The sequence below is a fragment of the Bubalus kerabau genome, chromosome X (assembly GCF_029407905.1).
Source record: "Bubalus kerabau isolate K-KA32 ecotype Philippines breed swamp buffalo chromosome X, PCC_UOA_SB_1v2, whole genome shotgun sequence".
Taxonomy (NCBI): Eukaryota; Metazoa; Chordata; class Mammalia; order Artiodactyla; family Bovidae; genus Bubalus; species Bubalus kerabau.
In genome coordinates, this window is record NC_073647.1 from 88,725,526 (window position 1) to 88,737,750 (window position 12,225).

General features: G+C 36.7%; 1 protein-coding gene across 1 annotated transcript in view; it reads left to right on the forward strand.

Annotated features, from left to right (window-relative positions):
- Nucleotides 1–12,225, forward strand: part of LOC129640091 (fibronectin type III domain containing protein 3C1-like) — a 75,223-nt gene that overhangs the window by 34,901 nt on the left and 28,097 nt on the right. The window lies entirely within an intron of this gene.

The window sequence follows — 12,225 nt, forward strand, 5'->3', positions numbered from 1 at the left end:
GGATAATTGCTTTACAGAATTTTGTTGTTTTCTTTCAAACATCAACATGATGTCACCTACTTTCTATTTCAACTTGATTTGACATTATTTTCTCTTCAGTTCTATATTCCCCAAATTTCCCTGAACTCACTTGAAATGCTTTTATAAAACACTGAATTCTGAACCTCCACTCAGACCTACTGCATCAAATTTTTTAATCCAGAAATCTACTAATCTGTATATTATAAAAGCACCCAAAGTGATAATTATCATTAATTAGGAAAAACTGCACAAACCATACCAAACAAACAAGTCTACTGCCACCCCAAGTATGTTTTGTACATTTGTTCATACTGGTTGTTTGGCTATCTTGTTCCATAAAGCCAAGCTTCTGCATGAATGCTTCCCTGAATACCTTAGGTGGAAGTGATCCCTTCATCTGCTACTAGAATTTAAAAAATTATAACTTTAAGGTTTGGGGAAACAGCCTACATTTAGAATTACCTGATATGTTGTCCATATAGTGTTAAGCCATCAAATCCTAGGAACCCTAATTCTGGTACCTGAGCTGCATGTTCCAAATTGCCTTTCATAACTGGAAGTTGAGGGGTTTTTTAAATATTTTTTTAGAAAAGAATCTTTTGTAATATTTTTGGATACCCTTATTATTGTATTAGAAAAATGCTCTCACAATATATATTTATTAGACAGCCACCACAATAGTTCAAAGAATAGGGGAGTTTATGAACATTAAGGTTGCTTTAGTGGGTCAGACATTAATGGTGAGACATTAATTAATTTAAAAGATATTAGAGAGGTAAAAATCAATGGATTAGCTTCTAGCCAAGACAGAGTACCCCCATAATTCCCAGGTCTTCCCTCTTACAACCAAAAAATCCTGAGCATAATACAACAAGCAAACATGGGAAAACTCTGAATGGTGGAAAGAAAGAAAAATGTGGAAGGAAAAAAATCCTGGGGAACTCACAACTTGAATAACACAGTGGTGAGCCCTTGGACTTCCTTATCATCTCCCATATAGCCCAAAAAGGGTGTGAGAGAAGTCTCCAACTCAAAATTTCCAAAAGGGACAGACAGAACAAAAACTCCAAGAAAAGCCTCTTTCACCTAAGCCCCAGCAAAATGACTGGCAATAGGGTAGCCTAACAGAAGAAAATATTGTTCACAATACCCACTTTACTCCACCCAAACATCAACAGAAAAATTACACATATCCCTATCCTTCCCCACCCCTGAAATTTCAACAGGCCAAGTAGGAAGCTGACTATCCAATTTACCCCAGAAGCAAGCAGCATGCTCTAATTTCTCTAGCCAAAGTTATCAGTTTTGGCAGGGCCAAGCAGGTAATTAATCTTCCATCCTCTGCCTGGCAGAAGCAGGCAGTACTCTGCTTCCATTCCCCTGCTAATTGGTGTCAGTATGGCCAAGCAGGGAGCTTCCAGTCTTCCATACCTCTCTCATGGAAGCAGGCGGCAGCTCTCTAATTCCCCTGTAAGAATAGTGTTGGCAAGCTCAGCCTCCACCCCCACCCAGCAGCAACATACTGAACAAAGTGGTATGATTCAGGCTAGTTAGCTCTCTACTTTCCTCCTGCCTCTGTGTCAGTGAGACCCAGAGTGAAGCTGAACTTACATGTCCACCTACTGGCACTGAGACTGAAAGACAATATGGGAAGCAGAGCTAGTCAGCACTCAGGCCCACCCGCCTTCACCTGCTGTCAATAGGTTCCAGTGGAGACCTCAGTCTCCATATCTTCTCACCCATTAGAGAGGGATCTAGGTGTTGAGAAAGCTATGCTATTTGGTGCCTCAGCCTCCCCATTCTCTTCCCTTGGTGTCATTAAGACCCAGCTGGTAGCTGAGTTTACACTTCCACCCTTAATAAAGACAGGTGTTAGTGCTACACTTCCCTTCTCCATGGTATTGGCACAACCCGATGAGGAGTTGAGTTTATACCCACACTCAGAGACAGTGATGCAGTATAAATAGTTGCCCTACTTTTCCTGGAAAGAAATCAAAGGGGCCTAGACAAGAGCTGAACTTACACCCTACCCAACTTTTGCACTATACCTCTGGAAGGATACAGTCTACTAAATTCTGTTCAATTTAATCAGTCAGTCATGTCTGACTCTTTGCAACCCCATGGACTGCAGCATGCCAGGCTTCCCTGTCCATCACCAATTCCGAGAGCCTACTCAAACTAATGTCCATTGGGTTGGTGATGCCATCCAACCATTTCATCCTCTGTCATCCCCTTCTCCTCCTGCCTTCAATCTTTCCAAGCATCAGGGTCTTTTCCAATGAGTCAGCTCTTCGCATCAGATGGCCAAAGTTTTGGAGTTTCAGCTTCAACATCAGTCCTTCCAATGAATATTCAGGACTGATTTCCTTTAGGATGGACTGGTTGGATTTCCTTGCAGTCCAAGGGACTCTTAAGAGTCTTATTCAACACCACAGTTCAAAAGCATCAATTCTTTGGTGCTCAGCTTTCTTTCTAGTCCAACTCTCACATCCATACATGAGACTGGAAAAACCATAGCTTTTGACTAGACGAACCTTTGTTGGTAATGTTTCTGCTTTTTAATATGCTGTCTAGGTTGGTCATAGCTTTTCTTTTTTTAATTTCATGGCTGCAGTCACCATCTGTTTTTTGTTGTCTTTTTTTAAACAGTCTACTAAAATATGATTAAATGAGATCCAGGTCTCATAGTATAATATTCAAAATGTCCAGAATAAGTAATCATTTGTCATAACAAGAACCAGGAATATCACAACTTCAATGACAAAAAAACAACAGACTCTGTGAAATAAGTCAGAGGTTTAAGTTATCTGAAAAGGGCTTAAGCAGCCATCAAAAAAATATTCTGACCAGTATTTATGAGTTATCCTGAAACAAATGAAAAAATATTAAAAATCTAAACAAAGAAATAGAAGTTGTAGAAGAAAACCAAATGGAAATTACAGAACTTAACAATACAATAACAAAATAAAAGCTTGATTGGATGGGCTTAAGAGTAGAGCGGAGATGATGAAAGATATAGTCAGTGAACTTGAGGACAGATAATAGAATTTACCCACTCTGAACACCAGGAAGGATTTAGAAAAAAAGAAAAAAAATTAATGATTTCAGAGATATATGAAATAACAAAATACCTAATGTTCATATCATTAAACCCCAGCAGGAGAGAAGAGAAAGAGTAGGAATGAAAAATTATTCAAAAAATAATAAAAAGCATTCCAATTTTGGGAAAAACATAATCCAAAATATTTTAAAAGATGGACAAATCCAAAATAATATAAACCTGAATAAACCCACACAACTAAGCCACATCTTAACTAAATTCTGGAAACAAAAAAGAAAGAAAAATATCTTAAAAGTACCCAGAGAAAAATGGTATATTACTTATAGGTGAACATCAATCCAGATGACAAAGGATACCTCATCTGAAACCATGGAGACCAGCAAGAAATGGCACAACATTTTTCAAGTAGATAGGAATTGGCAACTGCAAACTATATCCAGTAAAAAATATTCTTCAGGAATGAAAAGAAAATAAAGACATTCTCAGATGAAGGAAAACTAAGAATTTGTTGCCAGCAAAACTACCCTAAAAAATATCTACAGAAAGTACTCTAAATAAAAAGGAAAAGATAACAGAATAAGGTTTAGAACTTCAGGAAATAAATAACATTGGGATTTTGACTCAAGATGGTGACATATGAGTCCTGAGCTCACCTCCTCCCACAGGCACACCAAAACTATAGCTATACAGTAACAACTCCCTCTGAAAGAAGTCCAGGAATATTCTACCCAGCAAAGTTATCCTTCAGAATTGAAGGCAAGATCAAGAGTTTTCCATGGGAAAAAAAAAATTCACAGGATGGGAGAAAATATTTGTAAATCAAGGGACTGAAAAGGGATTAATTTCAAAAATATACAAACAGCTCATGCAGCTCAATATCAAAAAAGCAAACAACACAATTAAAAAATGGGCAGAAGATCTCAATAGACATGTCTCCAAAGAAGACATACAGATAGCCAACAAGCCCTTGAAACGGTGCTCAATGTGGCTCATTCTTAGAGACATGCAAATCAAAACCACAATGAGGTATCAGCTCACACCTGTCAGAATGGCCATAGTCAAAAAGTCTACAAACAATAAATGCTGGAGAGGGTGTGAAGAAGAGGGAACCCCCCTACGCTGCTGGTGGGAATACAAACTGGTACAACCACTGTGGAGAACAGTGTGGAAGTTCCTTTAAAAACTAAAAACAGAGCTACCATATGATCCAGAAATCCCATTTCTGGACATATATCCAGAGAAAACCATAATTCAAAAGGATACATGGATGCCAGTGTTCACTGCAGTAGCCAAGACATGGAAGCAAACTAAATATCTGTCAACAGATGAATAAGATAAACAGGATGTGGTAGATAGATAGATATAGATATAGATAAAATGGAGTATTATTAACACTGAGTCATCAAAACAAATGAAGTAATGCCATTTGTACAACATGGATGGACCTAGAAGTTATCATACAGTAAAGTAAGTCAGACAAAGACAAATATCATATGATAACAGCTACATGTGCCATCTAAAAAAAATGGTACAAATGACCTTATTTACAAGACAGAAACAGACAGACTCACAAATTCTGAAAACAAACCTATGTGTACCAAAGGGGAAAAGAAGCAGAGAAGGATAAATTAGGAGGTTGGGATTAACATATACATACTACTATATTTAAAATAGATAACCAACAAGTACCTACTATATAGCATAGGGAACTCTACTCAATACTCTGTAATAACCTATATGGATAAAGAATCTGGAAAACAATGAATATAAGTATATGCATAATTGCATCACTCTGCTGTACACCTGAAACTAACACACATTATAAATCAGTTATACTCCAATAATTTATTTTGTTTTTATTTTATTTTTATTTGGAGGATAATTGCTATACAGTGCTATGTTGGTTTCTGCCACACAACAACATGAATCGGTCATAAGTATACATATATCCTCACCCTCTTGAACTTCCCTCCCGCCCCCTCATCCCACTCCTCTAGGTCATCAAAGATCACCTGGCTGAGCTTCCTGTGTTACACAGCAACTTCCCACTAGTTATCTATTTTATGCATGATAACATATATGTTTCAATGATACTCTCTCAATTCATCCCACTCTCCCCCTTCCCCACAGTGTCCACAAGTCCACTCTACATCTGTGTCTCTATTCCTGCCCTGCAAATATGTTCATCAGTACCGCTTTCTGGATTCCATATACATGTGTTAATATACAATATTTGTTTTTCTCTTTCTGACTTACTTCACTCTGTATAACAGTCTCTAGGTTCAGGAGCCTCAATTCAACTGACTCAAATTCATTCCTTTTATGGCTAATATTTCATTCTATATATGTACCACATCTTCTTTATCTATTCATCTGTCAATAGACATATGGGTAGCTTCCATGTCCTGGCTATTGTAAATAGTGCTGCAGTGAACATTGGTGTCCATGTGTCTTTTTGAATTATGGTTTTCTCAGGGTATATGCTGAGGGGTGGGATTGCTGGGTCATATGATAGCTTTATTGTTAGTTATTTAAAGAATCTCTATACTGTTCTCCATAGTGACTATATCAATTTACATACTTACCAACAGTGCAAGAAGGTCCCCTTTTCTCCAAATCCTCTCCAGCATTTATTGTTTGTAGATTTTTTTATGATGGCCATTCTGACTGGTGTGAGGTGATTGTAGTTTTGATTTGCATCTCTCTAAAGCTCAACATTCAGAAAACTAAGGTCATGGCATCCAGTCCCATCACTTAATGGCAAATAGATAGGGAAACAGTGGAAACAGTGGCTGACTTTATTTTGGGGGGCTCCAAAATCACTTCAGATGGTGACTGCAGCCATGAAATTAAAAGATGCTTATTCTTGGAAGGAAAGTTATGACCAACCTAGACAGCACATTAAAAAGCAGAGACATTTCTTTACCAACAAAGGTCCGTCTAGTCAAGGCTATGGTTTTTCCAGTAGTTGTGTATGGATGTGAGAGTTGGACTAGAAAGAAAGCTGAACACCAAAGAATTAATGCTTTTGAACTGTGGTGTTGGAGAAGACTCTTGAGAGTCCCTTGGACTGCAAGGAGATCCAACCAGTCCATCCTAAAGAAAATCAGTCCTAGGTGTTCATTGAAAGGACTGATATTCAAGCTGAAACTCCAATATTTTGGCCACCTGATGCAAAGAGCTGACCCATTTAAAAAGACCCTAATGTTGGGAAAGATTAAAGGCAGGAGGAGAAGGGGACGACAGGATGAGATGGTTGAATGGCATCACTGACTCAATAGACATGAGTCTGGGTAAACTCCAGGAGTTGGTGATGGACAGGGAGGCCTGGAGTGCTGCAGTTCATGAGGTTGCAAAGAGTCGGACACGACTGAGTGACTGAACTGAACTGAACTGAATAATGAGTGATGTTGAGCATCTTTTCACGTATTTATTGGCCATTGATATATCTTCTCTGGAGAAATGTCTGTTTAGGTCTTCTGCCCACTTTTTGATTACATTCTTTGTTTTTCTGGTATTGAGCTGCATGAGCTGCTTGTATATTTTGGAGATTAATCCTTTGTCAGTTTCATTTGCTATTAATTTCTCCCATTTGAGGGTTGCCTTTTTAGCTTGTTTATAGTTTCCTTCACTGTCCAAAACCTTTTAAGTTTAATTAGCTCTCATTTCTTTATTTTTGTTTTTATTTCCATTACTCTAGGAAGTGGGTCAAAGAAGATCTTGCTGCAATTTATTTCAGAGTGTTCTGCTTTTTTTCCATTAAGAGTTTTAATGGCCTTACATTTAAGTCTTTAATCCACATTAAGTTTATTTTTGTGTACAGAGTTATGAAGTGTTCTAATTTCATTCTTTTACACATAGCTCTCCAGTTTTCAAAAACCACTTATTGAAGAGGCTGTCTTTTCTTATTGTATATTCTTGCCTCCTTTGTCAAAGATAAGGTGCTCAGAGGTGTATGGGTTTATCTCTGGGCTTTCTATCTTGTTCCATTGATCTATATTTCTCTTTTTGTGCCAGTATCATACTGTCTTGATTACTGTAGCTTTCAGGGAGGTTTTCCAGACAAATAAGGGCTAAATGCGTTTATCATCATAAGTTCAGCCTTATAATAAATGTTAGATTTCTTTAAGCTGAATGAAAAGACACTAATAAGTAACATGAAAACATATAAAAGTATAAATCTCACTGTTAAAAGTAAATAAACAGTTACATTAAGAATACTCTAATGTTGTAATAGTGGTGAATCAGTCACCTATATCAAGAAACCTATATATCTAATATGAATATTAAAAAACAAAAGTACTAAAAATAAGTATAACTATAATAATTTGTTATCAGATACATAAGATTAAAAGATGTAAAATGGGACATCAAAAACATAAGATGGGGAACAGATTAAAAATACATACCTTTAAGTATGTGTAAAAACTTAAGTTGCTATTAACCTAAAATAGACTGTTATAAGAAGTTTTACATAAGCCTTAAGGTAATCACAAAGCAAAAACATGTAATTGTCATCTAACTGCTAAGTTGTGTCCAACACTTTGGCAACCCCATGGACTGTAGCCTATCAGGCTCCTCTGTCCATGGAATTTCCCAGGCAAGAATATTGGAGTGGGTTGCCATTTCCTTTTCCAGGTGATATTCCTGACCCAGGGATCAAACCTGAGTTTCCTGCATTGGCAGGTGGATTCGTTACCACCAGGGAAGCCCCTCAAAATGGTTACAAAATATGAAGAGGAGGAATCTAAGTATATTACTACAGAAAGTCATCAAATCACAAAGAAAAAAGCAAGAGAAGAAAAGAGCAATGGAACACAAAACAGAAAGAAAACAATTGCCAAAATAGCAGTAGTAACTCCAAAGTTATCAATAATTACAAATACATTAAATTCTCTAGTCAAAAGGCATAGAGTGGCTGAAAGGGCAAAATTGCAATAACCAACTGTATGATAACTACAAGAGACAATCCAGCTTTAAGGACACATATAAACTGAAACTGAAGGTATGAAAAACAAAAATCCTTGCAAATGAAAAACAAAAGAAGCTATACTTATATCAGAGAAAATAGACTGGAAAGCAAACACTACAAGAAAGGTCAAAGAAGGATATTATATAATGAAAAAGGGTCAGTCCAACAAGATGATATAACATTTATAAATGTTCATGCACTCAACATAGAGCCCCTAAATATATAAAGCAATACTAACAGACCTGTCCCCTTCATGGATCACAGCCTTGTCATGGTGAAGGGGCTTGTGTAACTCAATGAAGCTATGAGCCATGCTGTGCAGGGCCACCCAAAATGGATAGGTCGTAATGAAGAGTTATGACAAAACATGGCCCACTAGAGTAGGAAATGGCAAATTACTCCAGTATTCTTGCCATGAGAACCCCATGAACAGTATGAACAGGCAAAAAGTTTTGACACCAGAAGATGAGCCCCCAGGTCAGAAGGTGTCCAATATGCTACTGGGGAAGAGTGGAGGACAATTACTAATAGCTCCAGAAAGAATGAAGCAGCTGAGGAAAAGCAGAAATGACACTCAGTTGTGGGCGTGTCTGGTAGTGAAAGTAAAATCCAATACTGTAAAGAATAATATTGCATAGGGATCTGGAATGTTAGGTCCATGAATCAAGGTAAATTGGATATGGTCAAGCAGGAGATGATAAGAGTGAACATTAACATCTTAGGAATCAGTGAACTAAAATGGATAGGAACGGGTGAACTTAATTCAGATGACCAGTATATCTACAACTGTGGGCAAGAATCCCTTAGAAGAAATGGAGTAGCCTTCATAGTCAACAAAAGAGCCCAAAATGCAGTACTTGGGTGCAATCTCAAAAACAACAGAATGATCTTGGTTCATTTCCAAGGCAAACCATTCAACATCACAGTAATCCAAGTCTATGCCCCAACCATTGATGCTGAAGAAGCTGAAGTTGACCAACTCTATGAAGATCTACAACACTTTCTAGAACTAACATCAAAAAAAAAAAAAAAAAAAAAAAGACGCCCTTTTCATCATAGGGATTGGTGGGCAAAAGTAGGAAGTCAAGAGATACCTGGAGTAACAGGCCAAAAGTTTGGCCTTGGAGTACAAACTGAAGTAGGGCAAAGGCTAACAGAGTTTTGTCAAAAGAATGCACTGGTCATAGCAAACACCCTCTTCCAACAACGCAAGAAACGACTTTCCACGGACATCACCAGATGATCAATACCAAAATCAGACTGATTATATTTTTGCAGCTAAGGATGGAGAAGCTCCATATAGTCAGCAAAAACAAGATCTGGAGCTGACTGTGGCTCAGATCATGAACTCCTTATTGCAAGTTTAGGCTTAAATTGAAGAAAGTAGGGAAAACCACTAAGCCATTCAGGTATGACCTAAATCAAATCCCTTATGATTATATAGTGGAAATGACAAATAGATTCAAGGGATTAGAACTAGTAGACAGCATGCCTGAAGAACTATGGATGGATGTTTGTAACATTGTATAGGAGGTGGTGACCAAAACCATCCCAAAGAAAAAGAAATGCAAGATGGCAAAGTGGTTATCTGAGGAGGCTTTACAAGTAGCTGAGAAAAGAAGAGTAAAAGGCAAAGGAGAAAGGGAAAGATATACCCAACTGAATGCAGAGTTCCAGGTAAGGTAAAAAGATTGAAATACCAAGAATCTTCTCTAACTAGGAAGCAATTACAAGAAGAAAATGGAAAAAGCTCAAATATATGTGGAGATTTAACAACATACTACTGAACAGCCAATGGGTCAAAGAAGAAATCAAAAGAGAAATCTAAAAATATCTTGAGACAAATGAAAAAGGAAATACAACATACTAAACATGTGAGATTGGGCTTCCCAGGTAGTGCTAGTGGTAAAGAATCTGCCTGCCAATGCAGGAGACATAAGAAATGTGAGTTTGATCCCTGGGTCAGGAAGATCCCCTGGAGGTGGGCATGTCAACCCACTCCAGTATTCTTGTCTGGAGAACCCCATGGACAGAGGAGCTTGGCAGACTACAGTTCATAGGGTCCAAAAGAGTCAGACACTAATGAAGCAACTGAGCATGGACACAAACATATAAGATGCAACAAAAGCAGTTTGAACAGGAAATAAGAAAACAGATTAATATTAACAAGAAGATGAAGGAAATAGCAAAGATCAAAGTGAAAATAAATGAATTAAAGACTAAAATGTCAATAGAAGACATCAGTTACTAAGAACTGATTTTTGAAAAGATAAACAAAATAGACAAACCTTTACCTAGACTTATTAAGAAAATAAGAATGAGAATACAAATAAATAAAATTAGAAATGAAAGAGTAGACAACTGATACCACAGAAACATAAACCATTATAAGAGATTAATGTGAACAATTGTACACTAAGTTAAACAACATAGAAATAATGGATACATTCTTAAAAACATACAACCTACTCAGAATGAATCATGGTGATATAGAAAATTTTAATGACCAATGATAAATAATAATTGGATCAATAATTGAATACCTCCCAACAAAGAAAGGTCCAGCACATGATGGCTTCACTGGTGAATTCTACCAAACATTTAAAGAAGAATCAATACCAAACTTTCTTGAACTCTTCCCAAAAAATAGAAGACGAGGGACACTTCCAAAATCCATTTTATGAGGCCAGCATTTTATGAGGCCAGCATTCCCATGATCCAAAAACCAGAGAAGAAGAAAAAATTACAGGCCAGTATGCTTGAGGAACATAGATGCAAAAATTATTAACAAAATATTTGAAAACTGAATTCAACAATATGTTAAACAAGTCATACACTATAATCAAGTAGGATGTATTCCAGGAATGCAAGGATGGTTCAATGTCAGCAAATCATTCAGTGTGATAGACCACCTTAATGAAATGAAGGATAAAAATTGTATGATTCTCTCAATAGATGTAGAAAAAACATTTGATAAAATTCAACATTCATGCATGGTTAAAATTAATTCTCAGCAATTGAAGTAGAGAGAAAATATACCTCAACATAATAAAGATCAAATATGGCAAGTCCACAGTTAACATCATATACACCAGCGAAAAGCTGAAAGTTTTTCCTCTAAGATCAGGAACAAGATAAAAGTGACCACTCTTGCCACTTCTGGTCAACATAGGATTGGAAGTCCTAGCCTGAGGAATTAGGCAAGAAAAAGAAATGGCATCCAAATCATAATGGAGGAAGTAAAACTGTCTCTATTTGCAGATGACATGACATTATATAAGAGCACACTAAAGACTCCAGCAAAAAAGAAAAAAAAATTCGAATTAAAAATTGAACTCAGTAAAGTTACAGCATACAAGATAAATGCACAAAAATTAGTTGCATTTCTGTACACTAATAACAATGTGTTAGGGAAACTAAGAATCCCATGAACTACTGCATCAAAAAGAATAAAATACTTAGGAATAAATTTAACAGAGGTGAAAGATCTGTACACTGAAACTATAAGACACTTACGAAAAATTGACGAAGACACAAGTAAGTAGAAAGATATTCCATGCTCATAGATTGGAAGAAATAATATTAAGATGTCCATTACCCAAAGTAAGTGACAGATCCAATGCAATCCCTATTAAAATTCCATGTCATTTTTCATAGAAATACAACAAACAAATCTAAAATTTCTATGAAACCATAAAAGACTCCAAACAGCCAAAGCAATCTTGACAAAGGAAAAAAAGTGGAGGCATACTTTGTGATTTCAAACTATATTACAAAGTTATAATAATCAAAACAGTATCATATTATAAACTTCAGCTGTAATATTAATAAGATCTTAGAAATGTAAAAGACAGTTAGAATTGGACATGAACAACAGACTGGTTCCAAATAGAAAAAGGAGTATGTCAAGGCTGTATATTGTCACCCTGCTTATTTAACTTATATGCAGAGTACATCAAGAGAAACGCTGGGCTGGAAGAAGCACAAACTGGAATCAAGATTGCCGGGAGAAATATCAATAACCTCAGATATGCAGATGACACCACCCTTATGGCAGAAAGTGAAGAGGAACTAAAAAGACTCTTGATGAAAATGAAAGAGGAGAGTGAAAAAGTTGGCTTAAAGCTCAACATTCAAAAAACTAAGATTATGGCATCCAGTCCCATCACTT